This window comes from Capra hircus, chromosome 15, assembly GCF_001704415.2.
Source record: "Capra hircus breed San Clemente chromosome 15, ASM170441v1, whole genome shotgun sequence".
Taxonomy (NCBI): Eukaryota; Metazoa; Chordata; class Mammalia; order Artiodactyla; family Bovidae; genus Capra; species Capra hircus.
Window position 1 is genome coordinate 6,117,702 of NC_030822.1, and position 17,244 is coordinate 6,134,945.

Genomic DNA, 17,244 nt, shown 5'->3' on the forward strand with positions numbered 1-17,244 from the left:
CCAAGCTCCTCTGCAATTAGCAGGGGTCTTATGTTAAGTCCTCACTTGTGAAATGTGAGCACAAGTGATGTTCGCAACTTCTGCCTTATTTGCTTAAAAGGTGTTTGCCCTAGACTCATTCCTTCCCCTTTTCCTTTTTATATCAGGGAATGGCTACAACAGAGGCATCCTTAGAAACCACGGATTTCAAATGGCATGGCTACCCTGCTAGCCTGAAATCCTGCGATGGCTTCCTAGAGCAGATTTCTGCCTTCTGCAGCCTGGACCTAGGTTAAGGGAGAGAGAAATAAAGTTCTCTCCTGTATAAGCCATTGCAGTGGAGGGGGTCATCACCCTGAGATCAGTGGCACAAAATCACCTAAAGTACAGAACCTCAATATACTCACCAGCTTACTGACCCAGTAGGAAACATTAGTCTGGAGAGAGAGGAATTTTGAGCAATGGGGGACGTTCTTGTCATTAATCAATGACAGCTACCAGTCAGATTTAACCAACACTGATTGAGTGGCACCTAAACCACTAAATTTGGAATCAGAAGAACTAGAATCAAATCTTAGCTCCACCTACTGCTATCTACATGAACGCTGGAAATTTTACTTCAGCTCTCTGAGTCCCTGTTCCCTAACATACACCCTCATGAGCGAATGTCATAACACATCTACAGTACAAACATCTAAAATAATGACACCACGTCATCAAGAAAATGTTAAATTATGTTCTATTATATACCAGGGAATACGGGGAATGTATCATATCTTCCATAGACATTTCTGTTAAAATATTAAGTTCTAATCCTTAAATCCTTATGAACTGAATAAGAAAGCGGGCCCTGAGAAATCAGACCTAAAAGCAAAGTAGCTGACAACACAGGCTCTAGAGTTAGATAAACTTCATTTAAGCTTCACCTCCACATTTACTAGCTGGATGACCTTGGGCAAGTTACACAACCTAAATTTCAGTTTCCTCATGGAAAAGTGAGGGTCAGGCTGGTACCTACCTCACAAATATCTTATAAGGACTGACTCTAGTCCTCCTGGATATGAGCATGACTCCAGCTGGCATACCAAGAACATCTGATTGAATATATTTCCCACTTAAGACAGTATTTGGGGGGCTGAGCTTACTTAGAAGCTGGAATATTATCTCTGTGTTTAAAAATGTAAGAGAGAAACATAGGCAAAACACTCTCCGACATAAACCACAGCAGGATCCTCTATGACCCATCTCCCAGAATATTGGAAATAAAAGCAATAATAAACAAATGGGCCCTAATTAAAATTAAAAGCTTCTGCACAACAAAGGAAACTATAAGCAAGGTGAAAAGACAGCCTTCAGAATGGGAGCAAATAATAACAAACGAAGCAATGGACAAAGAATTAGTCTCAAAAATATACAAGCAACTCGTGCAGCTCAATTCCAGAAAAATAAACGACCCAATCAAAAAGTGGGCCAAAGAACTAAAATAGACATTTCTCCTAAGAAGACATACAGATGGCTAATAAATATATGAAAAGATGCTCAACATCACTCATTATCAGAGAAATGCAAGTCAAAACCACAATGAGGTACCATTTCACGCCAGTCAGAATGGCTGCTATCCAAAAATTTACAAGCAATAAATGCTAGAGAGGGTGTGGAGAAAAGGGAACCCTCTTACACTGCTGGTGGGAATGCAAACTGCTACAGCCACTATGCAGAACAGTGTGGAGATTCCTTAAAAAACTGGAAATAGAACTGCCTTATGACCCAGCAATCCCACTGCTGGGCATACACACTGAGGAAACCAGAATTGAAAGAGACACGTGTACCCCAATGTTCATCACAGCACTGTTAACAACAGCCAGGACATGGAAGCAACCTTGATGTCCATCAGCAGACGAATGGATAAGAAAGCTGTGGTACATATACACAATGGAGTATTACTCGGCCATTAAAAAGAATTCATTTGAATCCATTCTAATGAGGTGGATGAAACTGGAGCCGATTATACAGAGTGAAGTAAGCCAGAAAGAAAAACACCAATACAGTATACTAATGCATATATATGGAATTTAGAAAGTTGGTAACGATGACCCTGTATGTGAGACAGCAAAAGAGACACAGATGTATAGAACAGTCTTTTGGACACTGTGGGAGAGGGTGAGGGTGGGATGATTTGGGAGAATGGCATTGAAACAGGTATATTATCATATGTGAAACAAATCTCCAGTCCAGGTTGCAGGATACAGGATGCTTGGGGCTGGTGAACTGGGATGACCCAGAGGGATGGTATGGGGAGGGAGATGGGAGGGGGGTTCAGGATGGAGAACACGTGTACACCCATGGTGGATTCATGTTGATGTATGGCAAAACCAATACAACATTGTAAAGTAAAAAAATAAAGTAATTTTTAAAAAAAGTAAGAGAGAGAATCTCTGCTGAGGGTTTAGAGTTTAAATGAAATAGTATTTCCCATTTTGTGTCATCTAATAGAAAATGAAATCTGGGAAGTGGGGTTATCCAGATGTTAGTGTACTTGGAAACAGAGGATGAAAATTACATTGAAAATTACACTATTTTCAAGGGGGTCGTCTCAGGTTTTGTTGCCTAAAACTTTATGCAAATACCAACAAAAATGGAAGCAGAGATGTCAGTGATAATTTTGTCATTTAAAAAAATATAAAGTCTTTTCCTGTATCCCTTCTTTAAAGACAACAACCAAAGCTGTTTTTATTACTTGGCTTAGTTTAAGACCTTTCCAGTTAGGGAACTCAAAGTGAGGTCCTTCAACAACAATTATTTTCTCTTAAACTACTAAGAAATATGATAAGAAAAGTTCACAATGTAAGACAAATCAATCACTTCTTTTCCTTATGAGCTTGTTTCTTCTTTAGAAACATGAGATCAAAACCAAATATTTACTGGGAGAACAAAGGTCAAAACAGTCACTACCTATGTTCAGACATGGCAACAAAGATTAGCAAGACTCCAAAGACTATTTGTAGGCATAACCTTGAAAAGAAAAAAGGCAGGGCCATGCTTCCTGAAGACCTAACTTATTTTCTTCCACCACCACATGGTAGAGTATCTACTATTCTCTACCAGGCCAATCCTTAAAGGCAAGGCAAAAGACCGACGGCACATATAAGACTTTTGTAAGTTAATCATGTGCTTAAACAGACTATCAAGAAAGACAATTTTAGGTCTCATTAAATAGTTTACTGTAAGATAACTGACATATATTAATTAATTCATCCTCTCAACCCGGTATGAGGTAGCTTTTATCCCATCCCCTCGTGCTGGGGAAATTTGATCAACGAGAGTAATAATGGTATTTTCTATTCACAAAATACCTTTCTTATAGAGTTCTACATGTTTACCGTCTCAATCTTCTAACATTCCGGTGAGGGAGGTGGTAATATTCCCTTTTCCCTTCTTATAGGCAAAACGCTAGGGCTCGAGGGGCTTAATGAGTCACTCACTTGGTAGCCTGTTAGCCGCTAACTAGAACACACTGCATGGGATTAACACTAGACCGTGGACTCAAGTCTGAACTGCACATAATTCAGAAGTGTCAAGCTTCTAGTTTTCCCTACAGTCATCTTTCAGTGTGTCACATTCCAAGAAAGACTGGGGTCATGCTTGTTGTTTAAGCTCATGTGCTTACTGTTCATAAAGCTCCTTATCATTTCTCTAAATTGGACTATTCAAGTTTTGTCAAAATGCCTGAAAGCTAAATTATTTTTTTGTTTACTGTCTGTGCACGAGCATTATACATGATGTCATCAGGAATCTGCAAAACTCTTAGACAAAGCTGCAGGGCCAATAAAAGCAACTCACTTGGGGAAGACTGTGTTTCTTCTCCCCCTCTACCCCCGCCCTCCCCCCACTCTTTTTTTGAGGTAGGCATCACACAAAAAGATGACTCATTAAGCCCAAAAGAGTTGACTATGCCATGTAAGGGCTTCTTATGCAGCCCTCCACAAAGAGACCTGAGTGGCAGCATAAGGCCTCCTCCTCTGCGCATTTCCCTCCAGGCAGAATGCGCATTTGTGTGGCTACACACACAATTATAATCTCCCCTGAAAAGCAATTCCTTCCATATGACAGGCTGAACAGTGGCCCGAGTGCTAGCCTCATGTTGCCTGTGCAGCTAACATGCTGAAATACCAGATGCGTTTAATCTCTCCTTTCTGAAAAACACTGTGATGGGACAGGAGAAGCAAAGTTGGAGAGAACTCCATACAGAGAGAAAGGGGGCCAGCCCGGGCGCCCAAACTCATTCTCATGGGCTGAGCTTCTTTGTGCATTGCCTACTTACGTGTCAGTTTCCAGGACTTTAGGGCATGAGAACCATGGAGCCGAGTGGTTCTGGCAGCCTCTCCATTTGACAAGCAAAGCCAGAGACATGTGGCCTTCTGGTACATTTCACATTCAAAAGTGTTATTGTTTCAAGCATGCCTATTTTAAAATATATAATTTTCCCATTTCGGGCATATGTTGTATGTAAGTTGGCCACAGGAGGAGTTCTGCCACATGATTAAAAAATAAAATAAAATAAAGGCAATGGCTCTTATACAGCCCTTTCCCTGCCAGATATCTCTGTTTACTGGGGGCCGGGGCGGGGGGTGCGGGGGCGCTATTCCAGGTGAGAGAAGTCTGAATTTCACAAACACCTGATGTGAAGGGCAGGGCACAAACAGATTTCGGTCTGAGATTACAGAAACTGAAGCCTGTGTTTTATCACAATTACCTATAATCTCAGGGCCAGATAATAGTATTAACAAGACCTTGGGCTACACAATAGGACAGCTGGAAAAAGGCTCTTACTCTCTCCAAAGAACAGTGCTTTCAAAAAAGCTAATTCAATGAAGAAAAAGAAAGGGCTCAGAAAGTGCCTTCTCAAACAATATTTACTTTTACTGGGTTCCTGCTAATCAAACACAACTTAGTCAAAACCTTTTATGAAAAATACATTGGATGATTTCAGCTGTAATTACGTTGTTTAAAGAGAAGTGCTTAAGAGAAAACATAGCTAATGGGATCGGTAATTTGGTAAGTTCAGATGTGTTTGGGAAAACCCCTCCTCTCTTTGATAAATCATTAAAATTCTGCTCAGATAAATGTGTTTTGACTTGAAATTCCAATCATAGGATGAGCTATTTCCTAAGGCCCGTAGGGAAGCACCCGGCGATTAGCTGACAAGGGTAATTCCAGGCTTAATCAAAGCAGGTTACTCTGCCCAACTGAAAATGGCATATCCAGGAGATGCCTCAAAATGGTATAAAATTTCCTTCCTTCATAAGAAACCATTTGAAAAAAGGAACTAAATCTTACTGCTGCATAATCAAAACAAAGAATACATGGTGTCAACCAAGAAATTATATTTACTCATTTAGTAAACATGGTATATATGCAAGTAATGGTGATCCCCAACGTTTGGACAGCATTCAGAGCAAAGATTTTAATCACTTATCTTTTGGTTGTCAATGGAAGAAGGGAAAAAACCCTAGTGTCTCTCACACAGCAGGAATTCAATAACTTATTTTCTGAACTGGATTTCTTTCTTTCATTTGAAAAAAAATTATTTTGCTAAAAGCAGTGTGCATGTGTGCTAAGTCACTTGAGTCGTGGCCAACTCTTTGCAGCCCCGTGGACTGCAGCCCGCCAGGCTCCTCTGTCCATGGGATTCTCCAGACCAGAATACTGAAGTGGGTTGCCATGCCCTCCTCCGGGCGATCTTCCTAACCCAGGGACTGAACCTGAGTCTCTTACTTCTGCACTGGCAGGCGGGGTCTTACCACTAGCACCACCTGGGAGGCCCACATGAAGCACGCTGTTCATTTAACAACTGTGCACTTAACTTGGGCCAAGCACTGTGCTAGATTTTGGAGATACTGAGGGAATGAGTCTGCCCTTATGCTTACATTCTAGTAAGAAACAGACAATAACAAGATACCCGAATAGATTAATAAGCTAATTGTGATAAGCGCTAAGGATATAAATTGGAAGATGACCGAGAGATAAAGTTAATGGATCATCTACCTCTTCTGAAGTCTTATTACTTTTTAAAACTTTGATTACCTAGTCATTTTCCTAAATTCACTCATTTAGCAAATATGGCATTTATAACAAAAAATAGTGATTTCCAACTTTTAGATAGCATTTGGAGGGAAGATTTTAAGATGACCTGAATATATAAATGATGAGTGAGTGAGTGAGTGAGTGAGTGAAGTCGCTCAGTTGTGTCCGACTCTTTGCGACCTCATGGACTGTAGCCTACCAGGCTCCTCTGTCCATGGGATTTTCCAGGCAATAGTACTAGAGAGGATTGCCATTTCCTTCTCCAGAGGATCTTCCCTACCCAGGGATCGAACCCAGGTCTCCTGCATTGTAGACAGACGCTTTACCGTCTGAGCCACCAGCAAAGTAAAAAATTTACGGGAACTGTTTTTAATCCCTAGAATAACACTGACATCACCTGTAGACAGTTACCCAGGAGAAATAGAGGTGGGTAATGGTCAACAAACAGCATGCCTTAGAACTCACTTGCTCTCCTCCGACAGCCTCCATTCCCCATCCCTAACCCCCTCCAACAGAAACATTGATTACATTTATTAAGTAGCTTACAGAATCCTTCGAAAGATGAATGAAACAGAGTCTAAGCTTAACTTCCGGGAACAACTCCCAGAGGCACACCCCAGAACTGGGCCACCTAGGGAACTGCTGCCCCTGTGATGGCAATTTCTTTTTTTGCTTTTGGATGAATCCTGATAGGCAAACTTACTTTTGTTTGAATATGATTAGTGAACCTTCCAAATCCAACCCTATGCTAGTGCCAATCCAACACACTGCTGTTCACAATATGTCAACAGAAGTACTCATGGGACTTTAGAGTGCTCGGGTTGTTGCAGGAAGGAAAATAAATAAATATTATAGATGTTAAATGCTGACTGACTTCCTAAATCTCTGGATACTATTCATAGGTTTACAATATATGAAGCTGGTCGCTTAAAAACAGTAAGTCACATGTCCACAAAATCATCTCTTTCCTTTCTTCTTCCCCCTTTCCCCTTCCCTTCTTCTCTTCTAATCCTTCCTTCCTTCCCTTCTTTCTTGTTCCCTGAATAGCTTCTCTATATAAAGCAAAGGATGAACATAATGTGCCACTCCCTACAGGAAACCTACGCCATACATGGGAGAGGGGATCTAAGTGCTATAACTGAGTGAACTGTGTGTAGGCAGGTGTCTTGGCTCTTTCCCCAGTTTCAGTTCAGTGCAGTCGCTCAGTCGTGTCCGAGTCTTTGAGACCTCATGGACTGCAGCACACCAGGCTTACCTGTCCTTCACTAACTCCCAGACCTTGCTCAAACTCATGTCCATCAAGTCAGTGATGCCATTCAACCATCCCCTTCTCCTCCTGCCCTCAGTTTTTCCCAGTCGGCACTTATTACAGAGTTACCTTGTGTTACAGTCATTTACGTTCATGATTTTGTGAACATATGCACTACTGTTTTTAAGTGACCATCTTTATTATTATAAACCTGGTTTCCAAAGATTTAGGGGATCGGTGTAACACGTATTTATTCCTCTTCCTTTCTGCAACAACCCGAGCTCTCTAAAATCCTATGAGTATTTCTTCTGACTTACTGTAAATGGCAATGTTTCCTAGCATGAGGCTGGGTTTGGGAGATTGGAAGGACTGATGTTGAAGCTGAAACTCCAATACTTTGGCCACCTCATTCGAAGAGCTGACTCATTTGAAAAGACCCTGATGCTGGGAAAGACTGAGGGCAGGAAGAGAAGGGGACGACAGAGGATGAGATGATTGGATGGCATCACCGACTTGATGGACATGGGTTTGGGTGGACTCCAGGAGTTGGTGATGGACAAGGAGGCCTGGCGTGCTGTGGTTCATGGGGTCGCGGAGTCAGACACGACTGAGTAACTGAACTGAACTGAACTGACTACATTCCAACAAAATTACGTTTGTTATCAAGACTCATCCAAAAGCAAAAAGAGAAACTATGTCTGGCAATAAGACAAGTTGATATCAGCAAATGCAAAAAAAAACCCAAAAACCAAGATTAGTAAACACTTAAGAATCTTCAACATAGAAACAGTCATATGTCAGAACCTCCGCCAAGGCTTGAAGAAATCTTAATCGCATGACTGAAAGGGACTGTATCAGTGACTGTTGGAGGCTGTCTGAGTCCAGGGACTCTGAGGAGCAGACAAGAAGACAGGATCAGACATGCAAGAGATTCAGGGGATGAAAAGCCCACGAGAGAAAATGCGGAGGGAGCTGGAAGAGACGCGGAGAGGTGACAGGCGCACCGCAGGGCTGACCCGCGTAGAGAAGAGAGCGAGAGTTAGACTGCGGTGCAGTGGCAGTCCCCGAGCCGAAGTCACCATCAGAGGAGTCACACTTCTCATAAAAGTGGGTCTGCCTGCCTCACCCAGTCATCTGCGGGGAGCAGCCCGCGGGAACAAGGTGTTGCATTGAGGGCTGGAGTTGAGTTAATTACCTTCCCCTCCCATACTAGGAGATCTGAGAGGCAGTTTCATGGGTACCACAGGTGTATTGTGCGTGCTAGATTGCTTCAGTCGTGTCCGGCTCTGTGACCCATTGCCACAGATGTATTACATATTTTTATTAAAAAATAGGAATAATAATAGCAGCTAATATCTACTGAGCACCTTCCTAGATGCCCTAGAGGAAAAGATGTCTTACTCATCTTTGTATATCCTCTTTTCACAATGTATCAGCCAGGTATTGCTCTAAAAGCCTACATGCATGAGGTAAGTAGTATTATTATCTATATTTTGCAGATTAGGCATCTAAGGCACAGAGAGGTTGAGTAACTTCCTCAAGGTCACACAGCTACACAAAGTACACAGATTACGGTCATGCAAGCTCCCCTAAATGGTCTATTTTTAGTCGTAATCTTCCTTACTGCCTGCCTTTGAGAGATGAGTCCAGTGGAAGGAACTGGAATTTTACTATTTCTTGATCCATCCTGATTCCTAGGATGCCCCCTCCTGGCAGAAATGTTAAATTAAGTCCTTGGAGTCATCTGAACTGACTCCAGAATCCATGCAACCATGGAATGCAGGTCTGTGCGATAACTGGAGCCTCATTTTTGGAGTTGTTCAAGGTATTTGTAGCATGGAGTTTAACAATGCAGACTCTGGAATTAGACAGCTGGATTAGAATCCTGCCTCCAGGACTCACTAACTAGTTATTTAATGCCTTAGTGCTGCAGTTTCCTCATCTATGAAATAAAGATAAAAACTGAAACTATCTTCATGTGCATTAATATATGTAAACTATATAGAATGTCACCTGATACATACTAAGTACTTAATAAGTCAGTTATTGTTGTAGCTGCTCACACTTGGGGGACCCCAAGGTCAGATTATTCATGTTGCATGGGTGGCTTAGGTGGTAAAGAGTTTGCCCACAATGCAGGAGACCGGGGTTCAAACCCTGTGTGGGGAAGATCCCCTGGAGAAACAAATGGAAACCCATTCCAGTATTCTTGCCTGGAGAATCCCATGGACAGAGGAGCCTAGTGGGCTACAGTTCATGGGGTTGCAAAGAGTTGGACACAACTGAGCAACTAACACTTTTACTTTTATTTAACACATATATATGTATAAGGTGTCTATATGGTGAAAGGCAGGTGTACAAGGATGAGTAAGATACAATTTCTGTTCTCAGGACACTTATTTGCAACTAATGAATTGTTTAAGAGCTCCAGTCTTAAAAGGGAAGCGAGGATCACACCCTTTACAGGCAGTAGCTATTTTGGTTTGTTTATTTTTATCTCTGGTTTTGAACTGTGATGTTGGAGAACTCTTGAGAGTCCCTTGGACTGCAAGGAGATCAAACCAGTCCATCCTAAAGGAGATCAGTCCTGGGTGTTCACTGGAAGGACTGATGTTGACGCTGAAACTCCAATACTTTGACCACCTCATGCGAAGAGCTGACTCATTTGAAAAGATGCTGATGCTGGGAAAGACTGAAGGCAGGAGGAGAAGGGGACGACAGAGGATGAGATGGTTGGATGGCATCACCGACTCAATGGACATGAGTTTGGGTAAACTCTGGGAGTTGGTGATGGACAGGGAAGCCTGGCGTGCTACAGTCCATGGGGTCGCAAAGAGTCACGAATGAGCGACTGAACTGACTGAATTGAACTGAAGAGAGGGAAAACAGGCATGGAATCCCATAAGCCTGGATCTGAATCTGGCTTTTATGCATCACCACCTGTGTGATTTTGTACAAATCAATTAGCCTTTCTAAGACTCAGTTTTCTTATTTCTAAAATGATATTTTAATAACTACTAAATAGGACTAATAATTATTGTTGTTCAGTTGCTAAGTTGTGTTCAACTTTTTGTGACCCCATGGACTACAGCATACCAGGCTTCCCTGTCCTTCACAATCTCCTTGAATTTGTTCAAATTCATGTCCATTAAGTTGGTGATGCCGTCCAACCATCTCATCCTCTGTCACCCACTTCTCCTCCTGCCCTCAATCTTTCTCAGCTTCAAGGTCTTTCCCAATGAGTCGGCTCTTCGCATCAGGTGCCAAAGTATTGGAACTTCAGCTTCTTTATCAGTCCTTCCAATGAATATTAGAGTTGATTTCCTTTAGGATCGATTGGTTTGATCTCCTTGCTGTCCAAGGGACTCTCAAAAGTCTTCTCCAGCACCACAATTTGAAAAAAATTCAGTGCTCAGCCTTCTTTATAGTCCAACTCTCACATCTATCTATACATAACTACTGGAAAAATAATAGCTTTGACTATACAGACCTTTGTCAGCAAAGTGATGTCTCTGTTTTTTAATATGCTATCTAGATTTGTCATAGCTTTTCTTCCAAGAAGCAACGGTCTTTTAATTTCATGATTTCAGTTACCATCTGCAGTGATTTTGGAGCCCAAGGATAAAAAAGCTGCCACTGTTTCCACTTTTCCCCCATCAATTTGCCATAAAGTGATGGGACCAGATGCTACAATCTTAGCTTTTTGAATGCTGAGTTTTAAGCCAGATTCTCACTCTCCTCTTTCACCCTCATCAAGAAGCTCTTTGGTTCCTCTTTACTTTCTGGCCTCGAGCAGGACATGGCAACCCACTCCAGTATTCTTGCCTGGAGACTCTCCACGGACAGAGGAGCCTGGTTGCAAAGGGTGACACAGTTGAGCAACTAAGCACACGCACACACATCTGCATGTCTGACGTTGTTATTTCTCCCGGCAATCTTGATTCCAGCTTGTGATTCATCCAGCCTGGCATTTTGCATGATGTACTCTGCATATAAGTTAAATAAGCAGCATAACAATTTACAACCTTGAAGTTCTCCTTTCCCATTTCTGAACTAGTCTGTTGTTCCATGTCCGTTTCTAACTGTTGTTTCTTAACCTGCATACAGATTTCTCAGAAGGCAGTAAGGTGGTCTGGTATTCCTATCTCTTTCAGAATTTTCCAGTTTGTTGTGAGAGTTGGACTGTGAAGAAAGCTGAGCACTGAAGAATTGATGCGTTTGAACTGTGGTGTTGGAGAAGACTCTTGAGAGTCCCTTGGACTGTGAGGAGATCCAACCAGTCCATTCTGAAGGAGATCAGCCCTGGGAATTCTTTGGAAGGAATGATGCTAAAGCTGAAACTCCAGTACTTTGGCCACCTCATGTGAAGAGTTGACTCATTGGAAAAGACTGATGCTGGGAGGAATTGGGGGCAGGAGGAAAAGGGGACGACAGAGGATGAGATGGCTGGATGGCATCACTGACTCGATGGACGTGAGTTTGAGTGAACTCGGAGTTAGTGATGGACAGGGAGGCCTGGAGTGTTGCAATTCATGGGGTCGCAAAGAGTCGAACACGACCGAGAGACTGAACTGAACTGAACACAGTCAAAGGCTTTTGAGTAGTCAATGAAGCAAAAGTAGGTATTTAGCTGGAATTCCCTTGCTTTTTTCTATGATCCAGCGATGTTGACAATTTGACCCTGGTTCCTCTGCCTTTTCTAAATCCAGCTTGTACATCTGGAAATTCTTGGTTTGTGTACCGCTGAAGCCTAGCTTAAAGGATTTCGAGCATGACCTTGTTAGCATGTGAAAAGAGCACATTTGTATGGTAGTTTGAGCATTCTTTGGCATTGCCTTTCTTTGGGATTGGAATGAAAACTGACCTTTTCTAGTCCTGTGGCCACTGCTGAGTTTTCCAAATTTGCTGGCATATTGAGTGCAGCACTTTCACAGCATCATCTTTTAGGATTTAAAATAACTCAGCTAGAATTTCATCACCTCCACTAGCTTTGTTTGTAGTAATGCTTCCTAAGGTCCACTTGACTTCACACTCCAGAATGTCCAGCTCTAGATGAGTGACCACACCATCGTGGTTATCTGGGTCATTATGACCTTTTTTGTACAGTTCAGAGTATTTTTGACATCTCTTCTTAATCTCTTCTGTTAGGTCCTTGCCACTTCCTCCTCCTCTATTGTTCCTGTCTTTGCATGAAATGTTCCCTTGGTATCTCCAATTTTCTTGAAGAGATTTCTAGTCTTTCCCATTTTATTGTTTTCTTCTATTTCTTCGAATTGTTCACTTAAGAAGGTTTTCTTATCTCTCCTTGCTCTTCTCTGGAACTCTGCATTCAGTTGGGTATATCCTTCCCTTTCTCCTTTGCCTAATAATAATACCTTGTATGACGGTTGTGAAGATGAATGAGTTAAGGCACAGTGTTAAGCATAAATGAAGTGTTCAAAAACTATAGCTTCAAAATAACTGTGGGGGTTGGAGGTGGGAGAGAGGATCAAGAGGGAGGGTATATATGTTTACTTACAGCTGATTCACGTAGTTGTACTGCAGAAACCAATGAGACATTGTAAAGCAATTATCCCCCAATTAAAAAAACAAAAAAACTATCCAGGGACTTCCCTGATAGTTCAGTGGTTCGGACTTCACCTTCCAATGTGGGGGGTATGGTTTCAATCCCTAGTTGGGAAGCCAAGATCCCACATGTCTCATAGCCAAAAAAACAACACATAAAACAGAAGCAATATTGTAACAAACTCAAAAAAGACAAAAAAAATAAAGATCTACACTAAAAAAAAAAAAAAAACCTATCCCATTTATTATGATTCCTCTATAAGCACAGCCTGCAAAGGAGAAAGACCACCCCTGATTCCCTGGAGTTACCTATCATGCCAATCCACTACCAACTTTAGTGAGAACAAGCACTTTCCATAGGAACAGAAGCGGTAAACAGGAACATGAGTGAAAGCAAGCACCTCCCCAGTCTAGGTGGGGTAAGATGATAGACTTCACACCCTCTTGCTTATACTCACGTCAGCACGGAGGGAGTGTGTTTTGCAAACCTGGGACCAGAACAGGCCGCCCTTCGGCTCTAGAGAACTCTCCACACCCAACCAGATACACAGACACACCTCAGCCTCTGGCAGAAGCTTCCAATAAGTAGCTTTCATGAAACTGGAACTCTTTCAAGGGCTCTATATTTATTTCATCTCTTTTCCAGATTCTCCTCTCTCTATTTATGCCTGGGCATTAACACAGTTTCTATCACTCTATTCTGATGACTGCAGGCATGAACATCACAGAGCTGAGTCTGTAATGATGATCTTAAGATACTAAAGCCATTCGAGGCCATGATTACAGGTTCCAAATCCACCAAGTCAGCAGGGAACAGATCAGTTTACCCAACATGATGAAAGATTCTTTTCTTCACTAGTAGTGAAAAAGGCAAATGGAAGGCCTGGCTAACAGGTAGAAAGGAAAATCTATAGATATTCACTGAATAGGTATCCCTGTAATTTGTACATAATACTAAAAAGAGGTATCCATTTACACTTACCAAGGGATATTGAACTTTCACTTTTCCCATGCACTGAATACCTAGAGCTTTCCCATCTCCCCAATTTTCTTTTTTCTGTATGCATTTTCTTGTCTAGTTCTACACACGTAACTTTATAATTTGTAAAAAAAAAAAAGAAGAAGAAAAGGGGAAGAGCCAAATCAAGTCAAACAAAACCTCGACAAGTATTTAAATTTTCAAACCAGAAAATATTTCATTAAATTAATCTATAAGGGATGATTTTCAGTGGTGGTTAAATGGAGGGTGAATGCTTCAAAACAGCAACAGCATGCCTCTAAAAGAGACCAAACTGAAATGGGCAGGGTTGCTCTCAACTAAAGACAAATGCATTTCAGCAGAGTTGTATGGTTTGAGCAACCATGAGGAACGCAATGAGTAGTATGACCCTGCTTAGGGCAATATGAATGCCCAGGCAGTGACTGGGACATGGAGTTAAGACACTTAAATATGCAACAGAACCTGAAAGAGCTTCAATAATCCAGGGTTCAATAATTAGGTAAGTGGCTGCATGCTGAAGTTTTTTCGGCCAATCCGAAACTTTGATTCTGTTTATAGATTCATTATCAACAATGCCATTGGCCTACTCTCCCTGGGAAAAAAAAAAGCCACTTATGGAGGGACCATCAACTTCTACTCACCAAAGAAACAGTAATATTAAATATGTCAAGCCTTTGAGGCATATAATTTAAATATGTCAAGACTTTGAGCCAAATATCCAAGGAACTGAACAAAGGACTAGGCTTTTCAAATATTTCATAGACTCTTAGTACCGAGTAAGTAAGATAAAAAACATAAAATTCTTAGCAAGAGTCTAGGCATTGCTAGACATTATTATTCACTGGTTGCAAAATTATCTGTGATTTAATTATGCTCTTTAGGTATATATAAGTGAGTGAAATTGCTCAGTTGTGTCCAACTCTTTGTGATCCCATGGCCATAGCCCGCCAGGCTCCTCTGTCCATGGAATTTTCTGGGCAAGAATACTGGAGTGGGTTACCATTTCCTTCTCCAATTAGGAGAATTAGGTATATATACTCCTTTCGAAAACCACATATACCCCCTTAACCTTGGTGAAAAGAGTCCTAACTTCATAAGAGAAATGCATAGCAAATCTACCCTGGGACTATCTGTCACTAACCAGTTGAAAATATCTGATGGTTTGAGTTTGATATATTTTGTTGGAAAGACCATAGGGAAACAGGGATTCTCCTACATTGCCAACAGCAGTGTAAAATAGTCCAACCCCTGTGAAACATGATTTAGCAATGTCTATCAATATTTAAAATGCATATATCTCTGACCCACCAACTTTACTTTGTGGTTTTATCTTTGCAGATATACTAGTAATGGCACGAAATTACAGGTTATTCAGTGGGGCATTTTCAGTAATGGCCTTCTCTGGTTAGACAGAGTGGTTCAGACAGTAAAGAATCTGCCTGCAGTGCAGGAGACCTGGGTTTGATCCATGGGTTGGGAAGATCTCCTGGCTACCAACTCCAGTATTCTTGCCTGGAGAATTCCATGGACAGAGAAGCCTGGCTGGCTACAGTCCACCGGGTCGCAAAGAGTTGGACATGACTGAGTGACTAACACACACATTTTCAGTAATAGCAAAAGGCTAAAACCAACATGTGTACCAACCGAGAACTGGTCAAATCAATTATTTCAATACTATGTGGCTAAAAAAATTTTTAGAAGAATGAGAAAGCTCTCACTGATATAGAAATCACTCTGAGCTATATAGAAAGAAAAAAATACACTATCTCTTATATACATAATAAACTAAACTCTGGAAGGACACACAGGAAACCAGTTAACAGTGGTTACTAGTAGTGGGCTGAGGACAGATGAAAATTGGCAGATGACGGGAAAAGGGCTGGAAGAGACTTTTCCTTATAAACTTCTTTATATTTTTTAATCTAGTTTCCATATGACAAATTCAGAAATTTAAACTGGAATTGTTTTTCATTTTTTAAAAAGTGTATAATATCAATATATCCATACAATTGAATATTACTCAGTGATAAAAAGATATGAGCTTTCAAGCCCGGAAAAGATGTGGAGGCACCTAAAATGCATTATTGCTTATTGAAAAAAGCCAATCTGCAAAGGTTATATACTCTGTGACTCCACTGTATGATATTCTGAATAAGTAAGACTTTAGAGAGAGTAAAAAGGTCAATGGTTGCCAATGGTTGGGGGACAGGGGAAAGGATGAATAGAAAGGGGTGAAACTACTCTGCACAATACTATAATGGTGGATACCTGACACTATGCATTTGTCAAAACCCATAAAACTGTACTGACACAGAGTGAACCCTAAGGCAAATTGTGGATCTTAGTTAATAATAACGTTATCAATATTGGTCCATCAATTGTAACAAATGTACTATACTAATAGATGTCAGATGTTAATAACAGGAAACTGACTGGCAGGGAGGACATGGGAACACCATAATATTTGCTTAATTTCCTGTAAACTTAAAATTTCTTTAAAAGTAAAGTCTATTAATGTTTTAAAGGGCTTCCTTGGTGGCTCAATGGTAAAGAATCCACCTGCCAATGGAGGAGACGTGGGTTCGATCTCTGGGTCTGGAAGATCCCTGGACAAGGAAATGGCAACCCACTCCAGTATTCTTGCCTGGGAAACCCCTATGGACAGAGGAGCCTGGCCAGCTACAGTCCATGGGGTTGCAAGAGAGTTGGACACGACTCAGCGGCTAAACAACGTTTTAAAATGCGTGTCCTTACACGTACGCATATACACACACGCATCCTTTTTTCATCCACACTGAAGGTGCTAAGTGTGCATAACGTATTACAGCCGCAGCCCTACTGATCAAGAACTCAAGCTCACAAGTGGGCAAATTAGGTTCTGATCCAGGCCACACCATTTCCTAGCGGTGTGGCTTTGTGTAAGTTCTCTCTTCAGCCTCAGTTTCTCCGTCTAGAAGGAAAACAGTTTCCTCCTAGGGCTGTTACGAAGATTCAATAAAGAATGCATGTAAAATGCTCAGCATAGAGCCTAATGTAAAAGAAACACTCGAAAGTGTTAGTTGCCGCCGTGACAGTTATATGACGGCTCACGGAATGACTGATGTGGCGCTTCAGGGTTCTAAGGTTACTCCACTAGCAGCATACCATAACATCCCCAAAGCCCTCCACCCCCGCCAATTCTCAACTCCAACCTGGCCCACTGTGAGCACAATCCACACTGCCTGAGCTCCAGCGGGTACACTTCTGCATTCTTTATTCCCCAGATGTTGTTTTCCTCTTCTCTGGGCCTTACACCTTCAGGCCCCTGGATCAGCGCCCCGTCCTCGCCCCTCCATAGCCCACCCGACCCATTCACACTCAGATCCCG

The 17,244-nt window shown here is 41.6% G+C and overlaps 1 protein-coding gene across 3 annotated transcripts in view; it reads right to left on the reverse strand.

The window, feature by feature from the left end:
* C15H11orf49 (chromosome 15 C11orf49 homolog) overlaps positions 1-17,244 on the reverse strand; it is a 211,255-nt gene that overhangs the window by 193,750 nt on the left and 261 nt on the right. The gene's annotated exons all lie outside the window — the stretch shown is intronic.